The sequence below is a fragment of the Stigmatopora nigra genome, chromosome 8 (genome assembly GCF_051989575.1).
Source record: "Stigmatopora nigra isolate UIUO_SnigA chromosome 8, RoL_Snig_1.1, whole genome shotgun sequence".
Classification (NCBI taxonomy): domain Eukaryota; kingdom Metazoa; phylum Chordata; class Actinopteri; order Syngnathiformes; family Syngnathidae; genus Stigmatopora; species Stigmatopora nigra.
Window position 1 is genome coordinate 7,462,224 of NC_135515.1, and position 27,394 is coordinate 7,489,617.

Here is a 27,394-nt window from a genome sequence, read left to right on the forward strand (position 1 = left end):
AATCAACACTGCAAAAAGCGATAAAGCGATTATGGGAATAAAGGCTGGCATTCACAATAACAGACACAAACTGCAGCTGTGGTACCTAAACTTTGGCAAGAGCTACGTTAGGGAAATTAATTTTTCTATGCACTTGTTGCTAGGTAGAATTAATTTGTAGGGTTCCATCTTTACTGCTCCATGAAAAATAGAATGTTAGAAAAGCTCATAACGGCTATTTTTTTCTTGTGGTATACATGTACTATATCAATTATCCTAGGAAAGCTTCATCTGCGTGTAATCTCATCTCATTTTCTAAAGCACTTTATCCTCACTAGGGTCATGGGCGGTACCAGAGCCTATCCCCCGCTTCAATGCGGTTGTCGCTCATTATTATTGTATGTATTTAATGATTACGTTTTTATATTTACTATTATTTTATCATGTACTTCAACTATTTTAACTTGATTCATCATCTACTTGAAAGAAAACCACAAATAAAAGACTGTAAACCTTAATTTATTCCATGCCATTGACCGTTTTAGAAAATAAATCCATATCAGCCTGGATGTCTGGCGTTGAGTGATTATGTTTCACTCATTTTTCCATTGGTGGGCATCAAGGGTTTTGACAGGCAATCATCATAAAACGCTATGAAAGCAAAATAAATAAGTGGTGAAGAATTATGATCCACATTCACTCAGTAATGGCTTGAATGTGAGTAATGTTATGAGTTTACTGCTATGTTAAAATTGTGCATCTCTTTATCCTTTTTTGATCAAAGCGTGCCGCCACCTTTTGATACGGCAGGTGGGAACAGAACTAGTTTAAATTTTGAAGGGTGGGGGTGCATGAAGTCAACTTTAGATAGATCACCTTCATCTTTTAGTGCAATGCAAAAATTGAAAATGTGATCTCATCATTTTTTAAATCACTTTTTGATCCTTCCCTGCTGTGACACACCTTCCTGCATGCTTTCATATAAACTTGAAGCCTTTAATTGATATCGCCACACACCATTAGTGACTTTCTTCTTTGCCAAGTTTTTTTTTTTTTTTAAATGGTTTTCTCCTGATAATTCATCATAGTTAGAATCAACCTTGACTGTCATTTCTTTAAAGCGCTATCTCATTATCCATCCTGCTTCGGCTCCTGCTTGCTAGATTTCATTAATTCGAGTTTTGCAAGAGTCAAAATAGTGAGGTAGTCATAAAGAAACAAATCCTTGTTAAAAGGAATATTTTCCCAACGCATTCAAATCCATGTTGTGATTGACCTTCTGTAATATTTGCACTCATAATCCTGGAAATGTTCCATTAATGATGAAAAAACAAAAGCGCTGTAAAACAGGAGGCAGCACTACTGCTCTCTTAATTACAGTTTGTGGCAGGCACGTTTCTTGATGATCACATGATTGTAGTCTACTTCCAACACCCCTTTAAATGCCAGTTTAACTTAAGGACAAACAAGTTGGTTTTAAATGAGCTGAACGGAAGAGAAGCACCAATTATTTACATTGATAGTGTTTCTAAAAGTAGTCTTTGTTTTCACGCACCCCTCTCACTCCAATTGGTCTATCAGAGCAGCATTCAATGGATTGGTTGGAATTGAAAAAAAAAATACTTATTCACTGTCACCGATGCCAATACTACATGCCAAATCCGATTTTAATGAAAGGACTGGCAGTGCATGATCATGTTTCAGTGTTACTGATTTTATCAGGTGCCCAGTGAAGGTAGGTTGGACGTCCATCACCGTCAATAGCATTTAGTGATTTAACCTTGTCTGCTTGATACACGGTCAATTATCTAAGGAGCGATGACAAGATGGCCTACAGCAGCATTAATGACTTGCAAAGCTGCCAAAGTCAGCCACTCTTAAATGAGTTTATAAATGGCTTCAACTTCTCAGGGGAGGGATTGCTTAAACTCTGTTTTGCCTTGTTCAAGCCCATTTTGTGGCTCACTCAGCTCAAACTATGTACGTTATCAGACATTCAGCTTCATGGACATCAACAAAACCATGAATCATCTGCCTGATAGGCCTTAATAAACTGAGGATTCTCCATATTCCCACATCAGATCTCTTTGACCAATCAAAACTGACATACCAGTTCCTACATACCTGGTTCTGGGTGGCCATGCCTCTTCTTGCATGCTCCTTAAACGACTCAAACATGCAAGTCGGGATTGGAAAATTTGGGGAAATGGCTTGGAATTAAAGCCATGGAGACATCTCATCAAACACTCTACGTTGAGACAAATATGACTTGATCAAAGTGCTGTGTGTGTTCACTATGAGGCTGAAGCCGCACCAAAGCCACTCTAGCACACTCATGTTCGCTAAGTCATCTTAGCTCTTCACATCTACATCTTGCAGCAACGTCTGGGTCTTGTTTGGTGCCAAAATGGCACCCGTCGATAAGCTAGACAGAATGTCAAAGTGAGTCGCAATGTTCGCACTGGTCCGGCAACGGAATGCCAGAGCCCCCCTTCTCAGTCCTAAAATATGGATGAGCAGATAGAGTGAAGAGGTCCTGAAAAGTGCAGGAACTGCCAATTGACTATCCAGACACCTGACTCAACACATGTAAGCTGCATTAACAAAAGTATAAGGACATATTCCCAGCAATATTTTTCTTCTAGAAGCATGGCACATCTCACCTGTGTTTTTTTTTCTAATGCGGCTATTCCATGTCCCAATTTCTGATCCAATTCATTGTCTTTCCTCTCATCCTCTTACTGCACTGTCTTACATCATTATTCCAACTTTAATACGGTTTCTCCCAAGTGTCTCCTAGAGCGAAGTTAACAGGTTTAAACTTTGATTAACCTTAATTCAAGCACAAAAAGGTCATTATATGGGAATGTGTGAGGATCCTTGCAGAAATCTGATTCGACAATATCTAATTCTTATTTTCAGGGGCTAAATAGGCAGTGAATTGTTGACACGGGAAATGATCTGTGCTGTGTAAAGAGTGTGGGAGTCTAGAATGCTCTGTTAATTTTAATGTAGAAAACAGCATCCAATAAAGCTGCAAACCTCTGTACCTATTTTAAACTATTTAAACTGATACGCCCACTGGTTAGCAGCACACATTGTACACTTAGTCACTAAAGACTTGGTTCTTGAATTCCTTTAAAAGACTAGAAAATGCAATATGCGGTCATGTTTTCCCTCCATTGGAAATGAATGCGGCCATTGAAAATAATATTATTTATGTATGTGTATCATGTTGTAGGGATGGGTTTGCAAGTAACAAATAGAGAGAACTAAGAGAGAATAGAAATAACCTTGTGTGAGGAGTGTGTGATGTCTAAATGGAGTAGTATTACATCTTCAAAATACTCTATACGGCTAACTTAATACAAATGTCCTATGAATAAAGAGGCTAGGACAATAAAAATGGCAGTATTGTCGAAACAAAGTTGTGCAAAATTTGCAAAACATGCCACTATAGAATTAAGAGTAAACTATACAGAAAGTTAATGGCCAGAAGGAAGAATTTTCCAGAATGCCAACTGGGTTTGGTGAGGATAGTTGATAGCATGGAAGAGAATGAAAGTGGCCAGGACATATAGGAAGTCCAAGAGAATTTTTCCTGCCCTACTTTTAGGTCTTGCAGCATGCCTGGCCTCCAGAGTGAGTTGGTGGAAAGGGCCAGGTACCGCTGAGTTTCTTGGCAGTCCCAATTCTCCATTGCAGTTGGATTTTGTCCTATTTTGCAGCATCCACAAACCAGGTTATGATGGATGAGCACAAGACTGATTCAATGACTGCTATGTGAAGGCACCTCAACTGCACCTCTACCAAGTTGTACATCCACGACTACTACGCATGGGATGTATTATTTTCTCTAGAGAATGTAGCTCATGTTTGCCTCCCTCTTCAGGCCCTAAGAGACTGTCAGTCCAATGCACTTGACGGTTTTGACAGGTGAAAAAAGGCAGTTGGACAGTTTGAGGGGAAACTGCTTGGGAGGATATCTCCTGAAGCTAGTTAAATGGGTAGCTGGGTTGCTAGTTTGAAGCCAAATATAAGGAAATTAACTAATAAATCATATTTTTTGTGAAATCGTATTAACACACTGAGGAACATGAATGCCAGTGTCAGTCATAAATGGAATCATCACCATAATATGATTGCAAAGGCAGAATTGCTGAGATCGTGTGAAAATATGATTAATAATGGGGACAACGATTATATGCTGCACCATGCCTTCTACTAGTTGTCCACAATCTAATTCCAATTGTGTGGTAAACCAGTGGCTTCATTCCAATTTTAATTCAGAAATAATTATTACCCTTCAGAAGAAATTGAATGAGGATGACCCTCAACAAGAAGAAAAAAAACATTAAATGCCTGCTAGAATCAAATGAGAAAAAAATATTTTATGGCATTTACTTAGAATGCCATCTCTCTTTTCCTGAGGTGGTTTGAATTGCAGCACAATTACGCTCACCCTTCCATCTCGCAGATACATATGATGACATCTTTTTAACATTTTTTTAATAGTCATTAAACACACACATTCTTCCCTCTTTTCTGCATTCTCCCAGTGACCACTGACATGTGAGAGTGCCTCAAAAATAACCCTCAATCCACTTTTTGATGGGAGAAAATCAACAATAAATCCCCCACCCCTATCACTAGTGTACACACACACACACATACACAAACTCCCATGCCCACGGTGCATGCAGCCTGTACATATCAGCTTGGTAGTGCAGGAGTGATGTTTACTGGACTGGACTAGGACAAGAAGGATTAGTCTTCTGCCACTTAAGCTCTGGACTCTACTTCTGCTGTGAGGGGCAGTCAACTCAGCCCTTTAGACAGATAAGATTGTGGGTGGAAGCAGGATGCTAACATGGATATGACCTCTTTAACAAAACAATGTCTTAGAGATTACAGTCCATTTTAGAGTGGTGACAAAGAGAATTTAGAATAGCGACATTTCTCCCCAAAAATTGAGAACCGTCTAAATATATTGGAGATAAATGTTGTTGCACATATGTAAATACCCTATATACTATGTGGCTGTATTATCTACATTCTAATTCAGGTAAAATAGGAGTCACCACATATGTCATGACTTTTTCCACATTATTGCTTTCCAGTTTTTTTTTTTACAGATCTACTGTTTAAAGGTCACAGCAATGATTAACAACGGTGGGGACAAAGGTCCCTTTTTTTAAAATATATAGGTATATAGAGAAGAGCATGACCTTTGAAAAGGGGTGGTGGGTTAATATCCCCTCTAGGGCTGAATGTAAATTTGAATGGTACCCTCTCAGTTTTTGGTGTGCCTGTTTCTTGCCCATAGTCAATTGGTATGAACTGTGGACACAGTACTGTATATATAAATTAACTGTAGGTGAGAATTAAAAAAAAAGTCTATTCCAGGTTGCTGCCACACGTGCATTAAATCTCATATTGTGGAAGGATTGAATACGTCAATGTGATAACAGAATAAAAGGATCAAGAAAGTTATGGAAACGGGGAGCAGAGGGTTCCCACGAAGTAGGTTTTGTGAGGTGTGATGCAAGGGATTGGATCTTTCAAACGTTAATCGCTTCACTACCCAAAAGGGTCGACTTACCCTTTCTTCCCGTCTCTCCATCAGGACGAGGAGAAGCAGACTTTCGGAGGGTTGAAATGTGAAAGATGTGCACGTATCATAGACAGATGGAAAATGAGGTGGGGGGAACATTGGTGGGACATTTTGGGGCTGTGATCCATCACAAAAAGAAAAAAAAAGGCTAATATGACTCTTTTCACCCCCATCAGGTACAGTGGTAACATCTATTTCAAAGATATCACTGGCTCAATTAATTTACTGTGTACTTGCAAAAAATGGTATTGTGAAAAGGAAAATTCTGGATTAAATAGAAACTGAACTTTGGACTTGAGTAGCTTGAATACATCCTAAATCAACACTCTCTGAATGCTTCATCATTCATTCAACTTATCGCTTAAATGCAGCAAGAGGATTAGCCACGTGTGTGTCAAGTGCACATTTTGGACAAACTAACAGTATGAAATGTTCATTAACCTAATTATAACAATGGCTCATTACTGTGAAAGTAGTGGACATCCATCCAAAAGTCATCATTCAATAAAAATATGTTAATTAGGCCCATGGAAGGAAAGCTATTTGCATGCAGAGACCAACTAGGAACAGATCCATAAGAGGAGATGGCATACTTAACATCAGCCAATTTATGTATGCCCTATCCTCAAAAGATCCCAAATTACTAAGAAAAACAGTTATTAAAACTTTAAAGAAGGTAAACAAATGCGAATTTGAAGTAAAAATCTCCAAATTCTATCATTATGCAGTAAATTCATTCAATGGTGAGTTTTCTTTCTTTTCAACAATACTGAGAAGAAACCTAAAATATTGTATCTCCCCAAAAATCTTCTGATTGAAATGAATAATAATGCCTTCAATCCATGTCAGCCTTCCCTAAACATTTTTATACGAAGGTCATATTTTCTATTGTAAAAGTAAATTAGCTTTTCAAATAGAATTCAATAAAATGTCATAGTTTTTGCCGCATTGCTTCCTTAATTACAATTGCCATTGTGCTGTGCCTATGAAATAAAAACCTATTTACCTTCAGGTTTATATTACTTGCAAGTAATGAAGTGCTGAACAAGACTCTGGCTTTCATTGCCGCAGTCTATAATTCTAATCTAAAACAAATTGAGCTCCACTCACCACATAGTTAAAGTTTTTATCACAGACGTGAATGAGGATGGACTGTCGCCTGAGGTCGTGAAAATAAACCACAGCGGTCATGGTGCCCTAATGCCTCGCCATTTTTGCATCGCTTTAAACTTTTAGAGAGGCCGGGTTCCTATCCGTAATAGAGTTCTTCATCTCTTGTTACCATCCTGCAGATATTCGCCTTCTCATGGGCTCATATAAGCATCTGCAAACATGTGATTGGCTCATTCCTTGAGCTTCTCACTTCACAAAAAAAAAGTGCTACTTTGGCTGGGAAGCTTGACACGAGCCATCACAGATAATGACATGAAAGCCTTTTTTTTTACAGATGGGAGTAACGGTGGAAAGAATTGGGAGGGCAAGTCATAATTTCCCAAAACAAATAGTCTGTCTTGTGCAGAGGAAGACAGGTTCATGAGTCTACCTAGTATCCCGTATATAAGTGCACCCAATAGTGTATATCAATCAATACCTAAGGCCCAGGCGACCCATCGTCTAGCACAGTTCTTTTCAAAAAATTGAATGTTTGCGAAGAATCTACACTCCATACACACCATATTTTGTATTTTTCACTTAGAGGACAATCAAAATTCAATGACTGTGTCAAATGAATAGGAAAAACGCTCAAGTCAAAACCACATTTCAACCAAAGGGAAACAATATTCTATGGAGATGGATATGTATTTATTTTTTTATATCTTATAGCTAATTATTGTCTGTTATGTTTTTTTGTATGTATACAAAACAACTAACAGACATAATGAGATATAATGTTTCTAACATCCACCTCAGCATCTGATCATTAATTAAATATAAATATCAAATAAATAAATATAAACAATCCCTTTCTTGATTAAAAAGAAGATAAACTAGCAAATATTAGATGAAACTGGAAAATATAACGTTAAATTTTCCGGGAAAAGAACATTTGAGGTGCAAGCTGAATCTAATTCTATCACCTTTAAGAAATGTTTTGGAAAAGACAATTGCCTTTTTTAATCGTGAATAATCCAATAATCAGTGAATAAGCTCTCTTTTCAACGTTACTGTGGCAACACTTTCACAAATGTCATTGTCAGCACTGCAGATATCGCAACGGCAGATGTTTGAATCCCTCCACATGCCTCTTTTCTGACCATTATAAACACTGGATTATTACAAAACCCTCCACATTAAGACCCCTTTTCAGCGCTTTGCCGTAAAGTTGACAAAACGCTATTTTCTTTCCCTCAAATTGACACAGATTTTCCGCCTTTCAGTTCAAACGTTAAAACCTTCCAATGTGAATGCGGAGAGAACGCTTGACTGCACTGCTGTTTGTAGAGTCCTCAAATCCCCAGCGGAATAACGTGAATGCCACAGCTGTCTTATAAAAGCGTAAAAGTAGGATTTAAGAACACCGTTGTTGAATGTAGGCCATTCATAATGCAGCTCGGTCCATGAAAGAACACTACCTGACATCAACCAATAAATAGGAGCAGTTAGCTTATGCATCGAAATCGTGGACTTCTGATTCTATTTATTTCATTAGAGATGCCAAAGAAACTCTATTTATCCATGGAGGAAGCCCTCAAATTGAAACGTTCCCACTGTAAGCCATTATCACCCAAGACAGCTCATTGATATCGACCAGCAAGGCCATTTCATGCCTCGCATTATTGTACCAGTTCAGGAGAGGAGACGCATGCAAATCTATAAACGCTCATCTCCTGCCAGCTAAAAGCTGCACTGGTTGTGAAAAGCCGTATTGAACATTTTCAGATTTGGGGGTTTTAGCCATTTTGCAATACATTTTAATCCAATGGTATCAGAGACAAACGGATCCTTATTTTTTATTAACTTGATCAGACTGGAGTTTTACTGATGCCAATAATGTCTGATGATTCACATGACATTAATTGCATATCGCACATGTCTATGTGTGTGCATAAGATTAGTATTGACTGCAGATACAGCTGTGATTGGCTGGGAAAGGATTCAGGGTGTTGGGTCAAGGCTCAAGGACAAATATGTGTTCAACTGCAGAAGTGTCAGATAGATGTCCAATTTTGATCCACATGCAAATGTGCACAGGTCGGTTTTGGTGGGTGGAATTGGAATGCATAAAACTACTTACATGTCAAATCGACCTGCAGTGTAGCCTAAGACGAATCAACATTTTTGGCTTATGGACTCAAACTAGGAGCAAAACTAAAATGCCTGCTGAAAAAAAGCATTGATCTCATCTGTTTTAGGAATAGGAATTTTGATTGATTATCCTGACAAACCCAACAAAAAAAAAACCTCCTGAGCTGCGTTTCAAACTAAGAATCTGAAAATGGTGACAGTTATTTATACGCTAAATATTGCTTTGTGTCAGGGTGCGCATCTCACATTTAACTCAATTATGTGTCCCCTCATCGTCATTCCTTTGCGTTTTAATTTAGTTTGGATGCAACTCACCGTTGGCAGCATTTGCGACAACTTGATTGGAGAATTGTCGGAGCCGGAGGCGACACCACTGGTTGATAGAATGTGTTGCCATTTTGCACAAGCAGTCTGAATATTTGCCTCAATGAAGGCAAACTGGAAAACAAATGCAGACAACACAGAGGGGGTTATTTCAAGCCGATGAATTCAATTAGCCAAACTTTTCCACCCACAGAGGAGTAGTAAAAGTCAACATTTGCACGTGTAAAACAGCACAAACCTGCTGTTGAGGGGCGCAATGGGCTCACTTTACAAAAGACTTTACTTACAAAGCTACACACATTTGTGGTGAGGTTTTATCAAAAACACAGTTTTTACATACTGCTCCTCATAAACCTCAACATGCTCTCGGCAGCCTGTTTTTGGAATGTTGGAGTACCCAAAGAAAACTCATGCAAGCCCAGGGAGAACATGCAAACTCCCATTTGTTTTGTTTCTGTCTATCAAGCATTTCATAATTACATTGAAGCAATGTAATTGTGACAATAGCTCACCATAAACAAAAGGATACTCATGTTTCATGCTCTTGTTAAGAGACAATACAAAATAGTAGCAGGAACAAAGTACCACCATGCTGGGAAAACAAAGCGAATTGTCTGTGTTTTGAGGAAGTCGCACATGTAAGGCCAAAGATCCTGATTATTTTTGTGTATAATCTTGCAGAGGAATAATATGACACCTCACACAGTAATAGCTGTCATTATTTGTGTATTTCTGTTCTTGTATGCAAGTTACAACAAACTGCTGCAACAGCAAATTGTTCTCTTGCTTGTAAAAGGAACCATAAAACCTGGATTTTCATCATCATAAAGTGGAATAGCAGCAATCTTTAGACGCCAACAACATTTTGTACATTTTCTTTTGAATTTACTCATGTTAAAGTAGCTTCTAATCTGTTATATAGCACTTCTGGTAGAGTTCATTAATTCATCTTCCGTACTGCTTATCCCAGGGGTGAGCAGATTATTCCACAAAGGGTGGTTGCGGGTTTTCATTCTAACATATAGAGACGGCACGTTTTCACCAATCTGGTGTCCTACAAGTGCAATCAGTGGATCTCATTGGTTAAACTCTCTGTGCTGTATCAGTTGGAACAAAAACCTGCACCCACGGCGCCCCTCGAGGACCAGTTTGCCCAAGCTTGGCTTATCCTCACAAAGGTTGCAAGGGATGCTAGAAAAATTCCCAGCCGAACAAGGATAGCACCTCAAATTAGTTTCCAGCCAATCACAGGGCAAAATGAAACAGCTCGCTCACAATCACACTTCCACCGAGAGGGAATTGAACCCAGACCGCCCACTTTGAAGTCAGGCAGAAGAACCAGTGCACCATTGGGTGTCTCTTCTGGCAGTGTTTGAGTAAAATTCTGAATTAAAGTATGAATATTTGTGTCTATCTTAACATCTTGATCTTTTACATCATTTACTGTCCTTGGGGATGATAGAAATCCAATCTATTTGATCTGAGAAGGGCTGGCAGTGAATGATTAAATATGGGGTTCTTCATATATTGCTGCATAGCATGGTTACCTGAGGGAGAAGATGGCCAAGAGACAGGCCAATAGGTTCTGAGCAAAAAAAGGCACATGATTCTTTAACCTAGCCTGATCATTTGAGAATGTGAGCATGATTACAGCGCTCGCCAGCACTTGCTCTTCAGGCAAGGTCGAGAAGGCGTTTGTATCTTCTTGTAAAGCTTATGGAGAAAGAAAGTCAAAACCCTACAATCTGGTCATTTCTTAATCTTGTGCCATGTGACTTCTTTTCCGGCGAGAACTGGGGTTTCACTTAGCTGGGACTTTATTGGTTATCAGCTCAGGGTGGAATAGGGTGACATAGCTGCAGCTCTGCTTGTAGCACTGCTCTAGGCAAAGCTTGTCTGCGAGACCTGAGCGTTCCAACAATTATTAATAATGACTTTTGCGATCAAAGAACATTCAGCAGGAAATTTGATCTGAATCAGGCAGTTTTCTGTTCTTTCTTTCAAAGACACGCTTATGCAACTGCCGGTGCTGCTTTGAGGACCGGACTAAAAATAACAGAGTAGAGATCAGTGTGTTCACGTAGTTTCGGAGAAAGTTCACCCATTCTTGCCAGACTTCATTAAAACAAATACTAAATGAATAAGGAATATTTCTCTTGTATTGTACCAATCCAAGCAAAAATACCAAGTGAGTTTCTGACGATTAAAACATCGCTTATTTAGATTTTTTCTTTCATATTGGAGGATTACAATTGTTTTTTTCCCTCTTTTGCTTTTCTTCTCTCCCATCCTAAATATTTCAATGGTAACAAGATTCCACTTGCAGCCATGCATCCAACCATGTGCTATTTCTTTACAAGTAAGGTTTTCTACCTTTAGGCATGTTCTTATCCACTCTGCCTAAGGGAAATCCAAACATATTGACATGTTCCTTTAGTATATGCTTCATTGGAAACATTTGAAAGATCATCTTCCCCCAGCCGGCACACACAAAAACATGTGTTTGCTCCTCACACACACTAAATATTTTCCTAACCACACGACAAAGATAAAAAATTAAAGATTACATCCTTGTTTCTAGTTTTAATTGCATTCCATCCTCCTGAAACTAAACTTAAGCTGGTGTGGGGCATTTTATAACACATGGTTGTGCGAAAGTGGTTTTGTGTGTATTGTATATATGCATCTGTCAACAATATCACTAATTCATGTGTCATCTTCACATCTTGGCATGTTACTGCCCTTCGGTTGCCCTTTTTCTCTCCTTGGAATGCATTTCTTGTTCTTCTCCGAGCGCTCTGATTCGAGATCAAGCCCCTACAGGGATGTCATACAGTACATTCATTCTGTCAGCAGTCAGTTCATTTGGTTCACCATCTAATGAGATCTACATCTATGCCAGAGAAGCTCTGGCAATTGTACTGTATTAACTGACCACATTCGTTTATCTTTTTTAGGTGCCTGCTTGTCCTAAAGCCACTAAGTTACAAACCTATTGCCCCAAAGGATAGGGTTCCTGACAATAAATGGAAATGTATCTTGGTCTCTAAAGAGTTCCTTTTACTTTGCTTTTACAAATGGTTCCTTTTTTGTCACTCCGGCTATTAACACCACTTGGAAAAGGCCTCATTATGTTGTTGCAATACGCCAGAGGGTGCGGATCTGAAGTGCCGAGATGTGGTTTTATTTTAAAGTCACAAAAACAGGCTGCAGTATAGATGTCGTTATATCGAAGATAGGTATGAGTTTGTGGAAGTGTCCGAATGATTGCCGTGGTTATCGTTGTATAAAGACAAAAATATGTTAAAAATATATATATTGAACGTCTATTGCCATCAATGGTGACCAATGAGATATCAATCTGTAAAAGCTTAATTTGTATTGATAAAATAAGGAAAATAGTACCTAAAAAGGCATTTAGATCATCGGTAACTTGCAAGTGGATGTTTGGAATGACTGAATTGTTCAGTGGTCTCCAATTGCCAGTGTGCAAATGGTTTAAGCATCAATTCAAAAGATTGTGGCGGCTGACAGTGCTGACAAGAATCCCAACTTTAGGAACACCTTAAACTATAAGGTGTTCATTCCAAAAGTTGTGATTCATGTCAGCTCTATCAGGCGCCGCAATCTTTTGCTCACGTTGCGATTGTCAGCGGCACCAAGCTGTGAAGCACGTGTCACCGCGGGTGATCCATGGATTGGTGGTCCGCCTGCCTAGACATGGCAAGGGAGAGGATGGGGGGGGGGGGGGGGGGGAGACTGACGTCTTGACAGGTGATGGATGCACTAAAAACGCACTTTAAAAATCAGGCTGCAACTTTTGTCACGTAGACATAATTATTCATAGCCCTTCTCCAACTCGCTTCCTGCTGCAACGGCAGGAAAAAAAATGCTGGAGAGCCACAAGAGATGTCATCTCGACATACCATCAGAGGGGTGGGCTGGACTGGTGTGATAGAGTGCAGATATTGCTGATATATACTAAACTAATGTGACCTTGCACCGGCACCATAGAGCTTCACATTAGAGGCAAACTGGCCAGGAGCCACACACTGTTGTGGTTCATTTGAAATAACATTTAATTTATCTATAATAGAATTTGTGCATTAAAACCATGTTAAAAAGATGATTAACCAGTTTTTTTTAACTTGATATGATCATACTGAGACTTGACATCCACATTTTAGATCAAATAGGTCACACCCAAATGGTAATATTGCAGCATGCATGTCCCAAAATATGATATCCACATTATGGTCTTAATGAATGACCTAAAATACTGTCAAATAATAACCAAAAGCAGAAAAAGGTAAAGTAATCGCCTCGGAAAGGTGAGGGTGCAGATTTAATGATTGCTATGATGAATCTGTCCATGCTACTTTTCACAGTGGACTGTTTCAAAAGATTTCAGGTCATTGTAAGGTGGTTTATGAATGGTGATGAGACGGTGCTGATTAAAGTTAACCTGGGCGAATGCACTACGCATGATTGATTCTCCCAAGCGGCAAAGTTTTTGAAAAGCACACATTAAAAACAATGTGGTGTTCGGTCTTGAATAAAGACGAAGAACTTCGCCTCATTGTTGCTAAATGTAAGCAATAATGCCAGCCAATTCATGCAAAAATCAATCTAACCAGTAAATGATAAATACTATTTTGTATTAAAGTGAGACCTACTCTAGAAATGCTCTGTTTACAAATATTACACGATAATCTGTTACATTTAAGCCAATTTTTAAGCCTCAACAATTATATAAATAAGAAATTATATTTGTAAAAATATATATATAAGCGTTCATTATTAATTAGGATTTCCTTCAATTTAAAATATGTGCCTTGTAATCACGTTTGCTGACAGAGATGACCCCATGCTTGAAATTAATCTACACACACACACACATACACACGTGTCTGCATATTAATATTGCACATGCATACTAATGGAAGCTCAAGGTACCCACAGGAGACATTCCAAGCTGTTAGAACCATACCCCCCATCTCCCACCAGCCGTAGGCTGCTAGTTGTGATATGTAAACTGCCAGATATGACAATGCTGATCATAAATCTTCATTAGTGCATGCAAAAAGAAAAAAACTATCATCTTTTCTGATTATTCAGGGTACACAGTTTGATAGGTTTTCTTCAGTGCTGTTTCATTGAAAAGGTCAGATTTTGCAGGTGAATTAATTCATCAATTTAAATGGTTTACTAATTTGTAGCAAAATGTTAACAAGTCTGGTCCTTTACACACATCATAGTCTTTCACTGCAGAGGCAAACTCAAATCTAAACATTTTAAAAATGCAAACCGAACTCCCTGCTTTATCTTTTGCTGTGCCACGGGAGAAGTGGAAGTTCTTTACTTTGCTGTTTTGAAAGTCAACACACCTCTTTCATGCAGCATATCAATGAGAAACCACTATATCTTACACACACAAGATGTAGACAGATAAATTGATGGATGTTTATAGTGCTGATCCGAGGGAAAGAGCGCATTTCTTAACTCACAGTATTTGATATCTTTTTCCTTATCACTAATGAACCCCACTCTGCCCAAATGACAAGTCTCAGGTTACGTGTAAACAATTTCATAAATAGAAAACAACAAGTATGAATGACCTTGATGTGAAATATGGTCGCTCAAAGTAGTATTTAATAATGCAAATGGAAGATTTCCTAGACCTCAATTGCTTTTAAAGGACAAACAAAACCTAGTATAAATAAATGTATGCATCTAAAGAAAAAAGGAGAAAATAATGTTATGTTACATACACACACCAGTTAAGCCAGGTAGTGGTCATCTGGCAAACATAACTAATATTCTTTTTAAATAATCAGTTATGTAACACATTTTAGCTCAGGCTAATATTTGGAATTGACTGATAATTGGGTCTTCTCTTTTGGGGCATTCGCTCAAATTGTCGGTACGCCACTTCAATGTTACTCACAGGCAAGACTTAAACTAAGATTACATCGCTGGAAAGCATCTGTACCTTCTCTTTCATTTGGAATCTCTCTCTCTCTCTCTCTCTCTCTCTCTTTCTCGCTCACTTTCTCTCTCTCTTTCAGGCGTGTAGCAGAGATTTTAGGAGGCACTTGAATGAGGAAAAATCTCACTCTCAAAGCCAGTCAAACAGATACAGCGACAGGCAGGGCCGCTCTGCTTTTCATGCACTGATAAGATTAGGCTTGGATTTCAGCCTGCAGCGGATATGTCACATAAAGAGACAATTCTTACAGCTGTACTCACAGGCCACAGCGTACAACTATTCATTTTTCTATAGCGCTTGTCCTCAGCAGCATTGCTGGAGCTTATCCAGCTGATGCAAGAGGATGGTCACCAGTCAATGTCAGAACCCAAAGTCAAATTAACAGAAAAGAAATCATCAATTAATGTAGCATGCATTTTCTTTGAATGAGGGAGGAAAAGACAATTTACCAGAGGGGGACTGTGTTCAGTATAAATAAAGGTCTCCACTCAATAGACAAACTGCATTGCCTGATTCCTAAGTAGCAAAGAGACAAAATGGTGCTTGGATGTTGGCCAGACTTGGTATTTCTTGCTTTAACCAACACTAATCACCATTTTTTTCTGCATTACTGTTTAATAAGGTTGGTGAGCAAACAAGAGAGAATACTGAATTCCACAAGGCATCTTTGCGTCAATTGCTTTAGACAGAAGTGGACTGAATACTTAATACATTTTGTTGGCAACCCTTCTTGTGGTCAATTATTATTTATAGACACGTTTGGCTTAAAGGAGAGAGAAGGCAACAGGGAAACAGGATTCAAGCGAGTTCCGCCCAATTGGCTTAACATGGTTTTTGTGAATGCACACAAATCATTTCTGCTCATTAATTTGACTCAAAGGAGACCCAGCTTTATTTGCATTAGTGCTGATTTCAAAGTCTCTTGTTTTGAGGTCAAATTCAACAGTTGGAAATTAAATATTGCCACATTAAAAGAGTGTGGATAAACGACAACCCCCAACAACTGATGAAAGGGTCTGCTGCATTAAAACAGCTATTAAACATTATTTTGTAGTGTTGTGGAGGTAACATTGTTGTGGAACAGAATGTTACAAATAGGAAGTCTAATACCAATTTGGAAAGGGTTTCAAGCAGGATGGTGATTGGTTTGTTTTGATTAAATATATTTTCATAAATATTGCTGAAACTTTTTTTCTAAATAAAATTGTTTAGGTACTGACCCAGTGGCATGTAACCAAAAGTACAAACATCAAGTGATTCATTATAAGAAACAAAAAGGTAAATCAAGACATACGAAAATGAATTCATTAACCTGGACATGGCACAGGTGATGGCGAGAAGCCGATGAATTAACCCAAGTTAAAAAGCTTTACAAAATCAGGTGACCATGAAATCCTAATGACACAAAGCAAGCAACTAAATCTTGAAAGCCAGATCATATGCCACAAATTCTCATTAATTTACCACTTGCTGGCTTTTGTTTGTAAATTTGAGGGCTTGTTATGTTACTAGGACTAAAAACAGTCTTAATCAGCATTAAGGACATGGAGCTTTTTTTTCCAGGGCCGTTGTCCACTTATGACGAAAAGAACAGTCATATCTCAGGTCTTAGCATTCATTCAAGTATTATATACAGAAGAATTCCAAACGGGAGGGTGATTACGTTTGACATTGCGCATATGCCAAAGGTTATGAGAAAATTCTTCCCGACTTAAGGGGTAACACAACCAAGAGGCTGGCGTTGGAATCCAATAAAGCTTAGCCATGCCCCAGAAAAAGATGTTAAACCGAGGCTGCTTTTTCCAACACCATCTTTTTCTTCCTTTCTCCCGCTGGCTTATTAACCCGCAGCTCAGTTAGCATGGAACAAGATTGAGTTTGAGAGCAGTAAGGCAGAATTGTCTAAGAGAAAGAACTAAGGTCATGCGGTGTTCATGGATAGTCTTTATCTTGCTTTCAATGTCCCGTCTTTTGCAGGTGATGTGAGACCAGCTTCTGAATGCTGATGCTCTATCTTAATCAGATCCCATGAATTCCCCCCATCTCCTTCTACTCTACTTACAGTACTCACCTCTGTCTTTTGTCACTCGTGGTTTGCATACCAACGTTTTTTTCCCCCCAACTTATGAACTCCACACAGAACTAGCACAAGGGGTCAAAAACTGATGAAACCAAAACTATGAATAATTGAGTTGTTAGCTCTTAGTAGAGCTGCAGTGGTTACCGAATTTTTGAGACTATACATTGACAGTTTTTGTATAGTTTAGCTGGGACTGTGCCTTATACTCAGGAGAGGTTTCATATTTTAATATAGTACAGAATTTTACACATACTGAAATTTTATTAAGCCTTATATGTCTCATCTGAATTGCCTGCGTAGTATCTGTGAATGAGACTGTCATGTTTATTGAGGTGTTGCCAAGGTGGGAAAATCCCCTTCCCACAAGAAGTGTTAAACAGAAGGTATGAGCACAAAAAAACAAGGCCCAGCGGAATTCGTGAAGGTGATAAACATGACTAACCACAAATTTTTGCAGAGATAATTATGTACATAACTTATGTCGTAATATCACATTGTGTAAATTGAATACATCTAAAATCTGTAGCAGAACAGAAAACTGGTGATGTGAAAATATGAAACCAGTGGCACTGATGTATAGATTTAGTAGGTTAAGTCCCTCGAGGAATGAAAACTGTGTACGAGCAAGCTTTTTGAGTGTAACAATAACAAGGGCAAAAGAGAGGTAAAAAGATTCTAAAAAACTGTAGGAAAATCAATTTTTAAAAAGTCAACTAATTTATGGACCAATCTGAGAGAGTGAAAACCCTAGTTATCAAATAATGATGCAATCTAAATTTAATGTTACTAATTACCTCAGATGAATCGTTCTTCAAACACCAACTTTAATTAATTTAAACTGTAGACGATCAGTTGTTTTCTCCCAAAAAGCCAAGCTTACATTTTCATGCTACTTTTTTTATGAGATAATCTTACTGTTATCCCATGATAATTCCCGCTGATTTCTTTCTAAATGAGATTGTAATGAGCCGGTGCACTTAACATTGGAGGCAAATTCGTCGGCGTCTGGCATGCTTGTTCACCAGGGACCACTCATGAAGTACTTTGACTGAGACAGTCCACACAGGCCCTGCAGGCATTCGTGATCACGATCATGACCTTTTACAGTCCGTGTAAAACACAAACACTCTATAAAGAGTACATGATTTTTTTGTTCACATGGAAAGAGCATCTATTTGATTTTGACCTTAAGCATTACACTTATAGAGAATAAGAGGATTTTTTTTGGTATAATTAGCTAAAACACTTTCATACACGAGTAATTAACTCTTACAAAGCATTCATTTAACTCAGTGTTCACTTTCCCCTCCCAGTCAGAATAGTTTTGATCAAAAAGCACTGATTTTGGGGCGTGACGACATCAAGTTGCGTTTTAATTCCACAATTCTTGCTTATGACTCATACATAAATTCAGAACTCACTTGTTCTCAGCTTGAGTCTATATTTCCCGGACTGATTTTCAAACATATTTCATGTATTTGGAAGAAAATGGGTTATGATAGAGCGTCTTTTAACAAGTTCCCCATTCATGAAAGCATGAGATTAGCATATTGTATTTTTTTGCTCTTTTTTCAAGGCAACGTTCTTTTTTGCGTTTCTTGCATGTGTATTTAGGCAGTGATGTTTCATTTGTCCAATTTCTGTAATGTTCATCCTTATTCGTTATTAAAGGGCACATAGATATAGTGACCTAGTGTTAATGAAAGTGTGAATGTTTGTCTGAAAGGCAATTAAACCAACTGCCCTTGCATGGTCAAGAAATAAAGAGACTGTGTCCTCAAAGACTATGCCAGGCGATTTATGTTATTTTTTTTAAACGTTTTTTAAGTTTGTACTGTTTTGTCTGTACTCAGAAACTCTTAAAAAATAATTAGAATAAAGTTAACCAATCCAATCCATCCAATCTAATCATCTGTTAGTTGATATTCAACTGACACTCAATCCAGCATAAGCAGCACTGGACTCACTGGTCACCGGCCTGGGCCACACTCTACCTTGCGTTAGTCGCTTCACCCAGACGACAGCGTAATATGCCCTATGACATGGCGATCAATAGAGCCTGTCTGTGGAGGGAATACTTCGCTCCTAGTAGTATGACAGAGCTTTAACCAGAGGCCCGACACCAGCCATGGTGTATAACAAGCAGTAGCAATGGGCATTGGCATTGGAGGTTATAATAAGGCAGCATTTGTCTGGCGTGTCCTGTCACACTGACTCGTGCTTCGCAGAAGCTTTCCAAGGCAAAAAGTCAACCATGTCATTTTCACAGAGACACCGCCTTCTGTTGTTTTCACTTGTTTTATCCCTTGACTAGCTGGCGAGCATATGCACGGCAGGGCTTACGCGCTGTCCCGCTTTCTTGGTCCTGCTTTATCCTTTACTGGTGTTGTTCTGCTGCCACCATAGTTCATAACTGTCATGGCGACAATGGCATTGGTCCAAGACCGAGAAAAGACTGACTGCCAAACTCAAGGCAACTTTGTGCTTTCCGCTAACTCTTTGCCAAAAAAAAGGAAGGACAGCGACAGCAAGATCGGTTTTTGAAGTTGACTGAAAACCAGTTAACAAGTAGAGACTGTAGAAGATGGGTCCAGAAAGCTGAGAAAACAAACTGTGGCTTAGGAACAGATGACGATAGATGATGGACTGCCAGATATGGCCATCAGAAACAAGGGCGGGGGTTGTAGTGGGACCATTGCTCTGTCCGAGTCTATAGGGGCTCTATCCGAGTGGGTTAATGCACGTCGCACACTACCACTTGAATAATACACTATGCATGAAGTTAAAATGGATAAACACATAAAAGATTCATCAATCTGTCAAAACACTCGAATAGTGTGCATGTGTCAGGGTGTGTTAAGGGAGTGCCCACAGTTGGGGGTCGGTTTGTTTCTGTGTATGCAGCTGTAAATATTAGCTACAGTGTGTGTGCAATTTGTTGTCATTTTGTCAAGCGAGTGCAGTGATAACAGGTCAAGTAGAGTAATGGACCCAACTGCACGAAGACATTGGTTGGATCAGCAAAATGTTTTTTAATAATTTATTGTCACATTTTTACTGCATATGTACCAAAACTATCATATAGGGACAAAGATGCAAATAAAATTAAGCATTCATCCAAATAATCATCCGAAATGAATCCTTCCTGTCTAAAATGAGAGTTAAATGTTCTGTTGAGCTGTCATATTGACAGGTAAAATAAAAAATAAAAAAGGAAATGCTTTTGTCGAGAGTGGAGTAACCTGGATTTATCGTCAGCCAGTAGTCGCAAGGCTACCAATAAAACTCACATCCACGCCAATGGAAAATTTAGAGGCATAACTTGCAGTTTCCGTTTGAGTCATGACTCTCCATTACATTGGCCACCATAAATGTCATTGCCTTTTCTAATTGTTAACCATTTATTTCTGTTAACAGTCTCATTAGGGGTTACAGTGCCACCTTGTGTTTTACATTGCGTATCTTGAGACCCCCCGCCCTTGAGAGAGAGGAAAATATTCACATGAAGAGATTGATGTGAGACCTCATAAAGTCAGCATTTGCTGCAGATGATAAACAGCTAAAGTAATCTTATACTGACTGAACGTAAGAGCTGTCAATAGCGAGGCGCGATGTTTTGGCTGCCTGTCAAAAACAATCGGCGGCAACAAAGAGAAAACTCAATCAAGCCATTGTGTCTTCACTTCGGGGAAAGAAAAAAAACAGACACTGTTGTCCGTGTTTTGTCATCAGTACTGACACAGTGCAGCGTCATTAATCAAGATACAAAATGTGCAAACGCACACAGGCCTCAAACACACACACTCGCACACACAGACACACAAAGAGGATCCATTACATAACTCATGCAAAAATAGTCCAGCTGCTTTGGAAGCCTTGCTGGTCCTTCAGTTTAATTAGGAGAGTTTGATGCATCTCTGAGCTCCCGGCGGACACATCACTCATACAGTGTCACTGCCCTGCTTTCAAATAGACAGCCCAAGACAGCATACATACAGTCGCTGCATGACATGCAACATTCCTAACATATAAAATTGATAGCATGAGGCAAAAGTGCATTATCATGCCTAAAGCCATTTGCTTTTTCCCTTGAACTGGAGTCGACTTCAGTGTAGCAAGGTCTACACTCATAGCAAAGAACAATGACAAACAATCCACAATCAAAGGATTCATGTTCCTGAAACGTTGGAGTAGCCCATCTTGGTGAGAGCGATAAACACTGAATCCAGAAAACGAAGCTCTGTTTGAAACACATAACCACTACCAATTCATCCCTGGTGCATAATGAATATATCGCAACTACTATCCCAATGAAATTAATCCAATATACCCCAAATTCTCACACTGTGCTCCAATTACCACAGGCTATATACATACATAAATTCAAGACAAATCCTGCACTTAAATGAATTCCTTATCCTACGACGTCTCAACCGGGCAATTAAATTTCAAACCTCCCTGAAAAAATGTCTCAGTCACATTCAAAGAAGTGCAGGTGTCCCCAATCCTCCTGCTATCGACAAGTTAATCTCGCAGACTATCTTTGTCTGCCTTCCGAGCATTAGGATTACATGTTTAATCTATAATTATCTTGTGCTTAAATCACTCCCAATCTCATTATAGGACAAAGTGCTGAGCTCGTTGGCGACTCTTTTCCTCCAGAGCCTATTCATGTCCCCGCACACCGAGAGAAGGAGAAAGGGGCTCCCTGATATATCCCACTTAAATCCCACCCAACGAATCAATTTAGAGGGGGAGTGAAAGTGACACCGCTGAGACTGAAAACATAAGAGGACGCACAGTGGGGGTAATGCTTAAGGCCTAAGAGCTTTGGGGCAACAATGAAACAACAAAAATAAATTTGACTGTACTCCTGAAGGGCCTTTGCCCTTTGTTGACAGATGGGAAGCTAAATTGCAAAATTCGCCTTGTAATTCTGCTCTGTTTTTTTACAAGAAAAAACATGGTGTTTAGAAAATAGGAGCTCATGGAAGCAACTAATTTAAAGTACCTAAATTACTATTGATAGTATGTTGTAGGGATGTCCTGTTCACATCATTTTGTAGGTCAATTCATGTCCAGTCTTTTTGTGCCGATATTGAATCCCAGATTGGATAACTCGAAAATGTGTTAATATTATAGCCATATTAGTGATTAGGGTTATTAGTACAGCAGTGGTTTCAACAAGGTGAAAAAACTAAAAACTTTTTTCCCCTCAAAATTAAAAGCGCTGAATAAGTTTGCACACAAATGTGGTTTTATATTATAAGATTATCCAATGTGAGAAAATGAGCTATTTTCGTTGTGATTTCCTGACTGAAGATGGAGATTTTTTTCTTTATTTTACAAAGTTTGGACATGGGGTGCTGGAGCCTATCTCATAACTACAGGCCAGTCAAAAGATGGACAACCATTCAGGCATGTTTTGGGGCTATGGGAGGGAACCCGGAGAAAACAATTAGCTTTTAGGTCAACATTTTTAAAGGGATAAACATGTATTTTTTAAACATGTGGCTTGTTAGGCTGATCAACACAGTTTATTAACTGCTCAGATAAATAACTGGATCATTGTAATTGAAGGTTGCAAGTTTGCATCAACCCACAACACATGTTAACATGCGGATGCTTGGGGGGGGCTCATGTAATTATGGAAGATGTTGGTGCGTCAAGATTCTCAAGCAGTCAATCAAGCCTCAGAGGAAGTGCAGTTTGTTTCAAGTTAAGAGGATTTTTTTTCTTTTTCTCACTAGATCTCTTCCAAGAAACTTAGCTGTTGCGTATGCCGGCCAGTTTTGATCTCCAACTCCCATGATTGTTATTAAAAATTCATCGGCGAGATGACAAATGGGTCCACGAAAACATGAGAACAAAGTGGAACATTTCCCAACAGTGCCGTAAAGATGCTATTAAAGGGGTTCCGTTTAATGTTTGCCACAGGAGCAGCATCGCCTGTTGCGATGTTGCTTGTCTTCTATCCAACACTATTTATATATTAAAAAAAATATATACGATAAATTCCTACTGCTAGTCTACAAAACAGGTAAAAGCAATACAGTTTTAGTTTGTCCACTATGAAGCACTTTTGCTTATTATTTAGTTGTATTTAAATGTTTTCATGATAAGGCATTTTGATTTAATTGGGCTTTTACGTATTATTTCATTTGTTTCAATCTCTCAAATATCTTGATTATCATGTGATGTAAAGCAGTTTGAATTAATGTGTGGTGAAATGTGTTATTTACAAAGAAAAATTTGCCTGAGAAGTAAAACCTTCCTGTTCAAATGGATTCGACTTCTATTGCTGCCAATTAGCCTTTTACAGCTATTATGGATTCAACATAATTATTCCACTTCCATCAGCAGCAGAAAAGTAGCCAAGCGTTTGTATCAGCGCTTTCTATTGCTCCAACAACCTCATTTGTAGTTGCAAATACAAATGTAGGAGTGCAGAGAAAACATCGCGACACGCCATTTGCTGACTTTCATCAACGCGCCAGACAAATGAAAGAGAGGCACTTTTTGTGTTGATTACTAATGATACGGTTACACTCGTTTAGGACTTCCTGAAAGCCGAAAAAAACTATCTTTAGGGCTGTTTGTGTTTTTTCCAAAGAGGAAATCATTAGCTGACGAGAAGAAAATCTACAATCCTGAGATAATATACGCTTGTCAGATGTTTGAGGCTTTGTAAACCGAGAAAAATTCCAGTTCAAATCCACCTGCCAGTACCAGCAAAAACTCCTACTTGACATTGCATCAGATGGAACATTTTAAATCCAAGTCACAAGTTTATCAACTCAATGTCATGCCAGCTGATCACTAACCACAGAGGCAACTTTGCATTACGTTTCACATTGCACTCACTGATCACATTTAAGCTTGTTATCCATTTGGAAATGAAATTTTTCAGAAAAAAAGTCACATAAGAGGAGGCAAGCGGGAGCTGGGAAACGACAGGTGAACTTAAATGGGAAATCGCAAGGTCACCCAAGGGGGGGGAAAAAAAACAAAAACAAATCCTGAGCTAACTAATACCTAACACAGAGTTTCAAAACTTTTAGTTTATAGTATCTGGCCATTTTCTGTGCAAGAAATGAAAGAAAACTCTTTTGGAATTGATGCTTCCTCTGTGTATTCCCGCCAGCGTTATTGATGCTTCAAAAAATTGAATTCCTGATGAAAGTATGGAGTTAACACAAACACTCAGCATGCAATCTCAAATCATTGATTCCTCACAGATTCTCTTTCACCATCTACCAGCAGAATAAAAGCACTCCTGCTACTTTTATGGCAACTGAAATTCAAACGTGCACATCATTGCTAATATGGTAATGTTTCGAGAGATGCTTGCGATTTCTCTAGTTTTTTTTACACTGGGATAACAAACTTTATTCCAGCCCCCCTTAAAAAAAACACACCTAACATTCATACAAAAAAATCATTTTTTTTAATTGATAATGTAGTTGGTTTGTTCAAAAGGCTAAATTACTGACTCAGAATTTGCCCCCCCAAAGTAACAGTCCAATTGAAAAAACTTCTGCTTCCCCAAGTGAAAAAAAATGAACATAAATCTCATCCATTTGCAGAATTCTAAAACAATCCGCAACCACTTGCTAGTTTATGCATTAAAAGGGCAAATTAAAACAACCCAAAGCGGCTTGTGCTTGGAAGCGCGTGTGTGTGTGTGATGCAAACTAGTTTATTTTCTCTTACCAGATCCCTCTTTCGCTTAGAGGGAAAAGGCCGACAACATGAAAACATTTTCATTTGATTTTCCATTTGAAGAAAAAAAACAAACTGTGTGCATTCTTTTCAAACTTGACAGTGCTAAGACTTGGTAAGGAGCTGGCTCAGAAGTGGGACGAGAACAAAGCATTCCGTGTCGAATGCATTATTTTTTAATTATTGCATCCATTTCTGATTTTTTAGGATCAAACTAAAGGAAATGAAGAATTCTCATAACACCGTATAATTGACACACAACCAACGTCACTTTGTGTAGCAGTATTAGGTCGAGATTAATAAAATTAACATATAAATATTCCGTGATCAATATAAGCTTCTTTTCAATATTTACTTGTGGTATTTGTGTTGATGAAATGTGACAAAATGACAAAATGTGACATTTAGGGTATTTGCATTGCATTTTTTGTGGGTACTTTACAGTAATAGAAAAGCAATATTGGGAATGTAAAATGAAAATGCGAATTTTATGCAAATTAAAGCCATTTGTGCACAAACAATGTAAAATTAGTTTTAGATTATAGGATTATTTAAAGTGTTAGTATAGATATCAAGCAAATGATTTTAGAACAAGGCAAGATCTTCTCATTTAAAGGCTTTTTCTTCAGCGTTGCTGTTCAATTATTCAGTATCGTGCAAAAAAAAAATTATCTTTCCGCAGTTATAAAACTTTATGTGAAGCCTTTATCATGAATAAAGAGCAGAGTCAAGTCTTTGCAACATGCGCGATATTCTCGCTTCATTACCCCACCATGAAATGTGCTCATTGTCTTTACCTCTAATTATCATTAACATGATACTAATCCTCCGCTCCTTCCGTCCGGAAAGATAACTATTAACGAACTGTGGGCAAAACCACAGTACGGACCACCCACCTTTTGGTTTGCATGCTGTTTCTTGGCCGCCTACGTGTCTTCTTTCAGCAGGAAACAACAGTGGTGGGGGGAGAAAAAAACTGGTGGGATGTGTTTAGGAGAGCAGAACATCTGGAAAGCAAACAAAAGATAAAGCACTTATAAAATGAGTGCAGTCAGAGGTGGGTTTGACCCGGGCAATGTGAGCAGCCGACCAGGTTGGTGATTCTCCTTGAGAGGACATACATTTTCCTCGGCTGCCTTTGACGACATTAGATGTCCAATCCATTTACAGTGAAAGAGGGATTGGACAACTAGTGCCGCCATGGGGACTGAAAAATGAACATTCAAAGCCAGTCTTTCAGGTTCAATTAATTGTGTAATAAATCATAGTCAATGACAGGCAATTAGCTAAATACTATGAAATTTACCATAAAAAAAACTTTAGAGCGTGACTGAGGCTGAACAGGAAAAAGAGTCGGGGCAAAGTAAGCCAGAGTCAGGTCTCTTTTTATGTTTTTTTTTATCTCTTAAATGACTACACACAATTCAATACACATGAAAATAGGAATCAATAATAAAACGTATCCAAGAGTAATAAAGCCTCGACCCCATCAAAGGTGGAAAAAGAGAAAAAGCCACTTTGGCTAAAGACAATAACACAAAAGCAAAGGAAAAATATATCTAATGTTACATAATTATACAAAAATATTTTACTTGAGGGGCCATAACCGCAGTATAACAATGGGCAAGAGGTAGGTTTTACATCCTGAAAAAGGGTTACCCGCCAATGGCTTGGTAACGTACAATAAAAATTAACAGAAAATTCTTTCTGACAGTTTCTGTTTCGGTGTGAACTATTTTGTTTCTGGGAAATAAAAACGACCATAACTGGAAGTTGCGTTGGCGCAAGAAAACAGCTGAGTAGCTCAAGCTTCTCTTGCAACAATAGGCATCATATCTGGTGAATGAGGGTGTGTTGGCTCAACGCAGCTATTATCACTATTAGACCCTTTGAACAGCTAACAATAGAGATTAGCTCCCCCGATGCATCTCTAATTACGACACTCGCTCTCTTTCTAAACAAGTAAATTGGGAGGCCGAGGAATGAAAACAATGAAAACAAAGATATTGGAGTGTCTCAATGCAAAAGAGAATGATGCAGTGACTTACTATTATTCTGACCAGAGAAACAGACAAATGTGTAATAATAAGGAAAAGGCATTTTTTTAGCACATTATATAGAACATAGGTGTACATTATAAAGGTGCCAGGTCAACATGGTATTTGGAAATTAATTTTATTTAATGTTGTGCATTTTTGGAATTGGGCCTTATATATAATTAGATATATTTATGTTGAAAAAAATTGGCAGTTGTGTATTTAAAGTTAATTTTACAGACCAAAATGACAAAAGTATAAGTGGGGAAAAAACACTTGCTTTTGGATTGAAAAGCAGATGATTAAGTAAGAATTTTCTGGAAATCCCACTGAGATTATTTCCATTCTAATTGGATATGTTGCCACTAAATTCCGCATTAAATAGAATGTAATTATCTTCAACA

The 27,394-nt window shown here is 38.4% G+C and overlaps 2 protein-coding genes across 4 annotated transcripts in view; one reads left to right on the top strand and one right to left on the bottom strand.

Moving 5' to 3' along the window:
* The window catches only part of dph1 (diphthamide biosynthesis 1), a 123,830-nt gene that overhangs the window by 70,427 nt on the left and 26,009 nt on the right, over window positions 1-27,394 (bottom strand). For all 3 annotated transcript variants that reach the window (XM_077722278.1, XM_077722277.1, XM_077722275.1), the window contains exons 2-3: window positions 25,851-25,961; window positions 9,155-9,277 (exon numbers count right to left, since the gene is read on the bottom strand). The gene's annotated coding sequence lies outside the window, so the exon portion shown is untranslated. The remainder of the gene's footprint in view (window positions 1-9,154; window positions 9,278-25,850; window positions 25,962-27,394) is intronic.
* rtn4rl1b (reticulon 4 receptor-like 1b) overlaps window positions 1-27,394 on the top strand; it is an 81,581-nt gene that overhangs the window by 38,904 nt on the left and 15,283 nt on the right. The window lies entirely within an intron of this gene.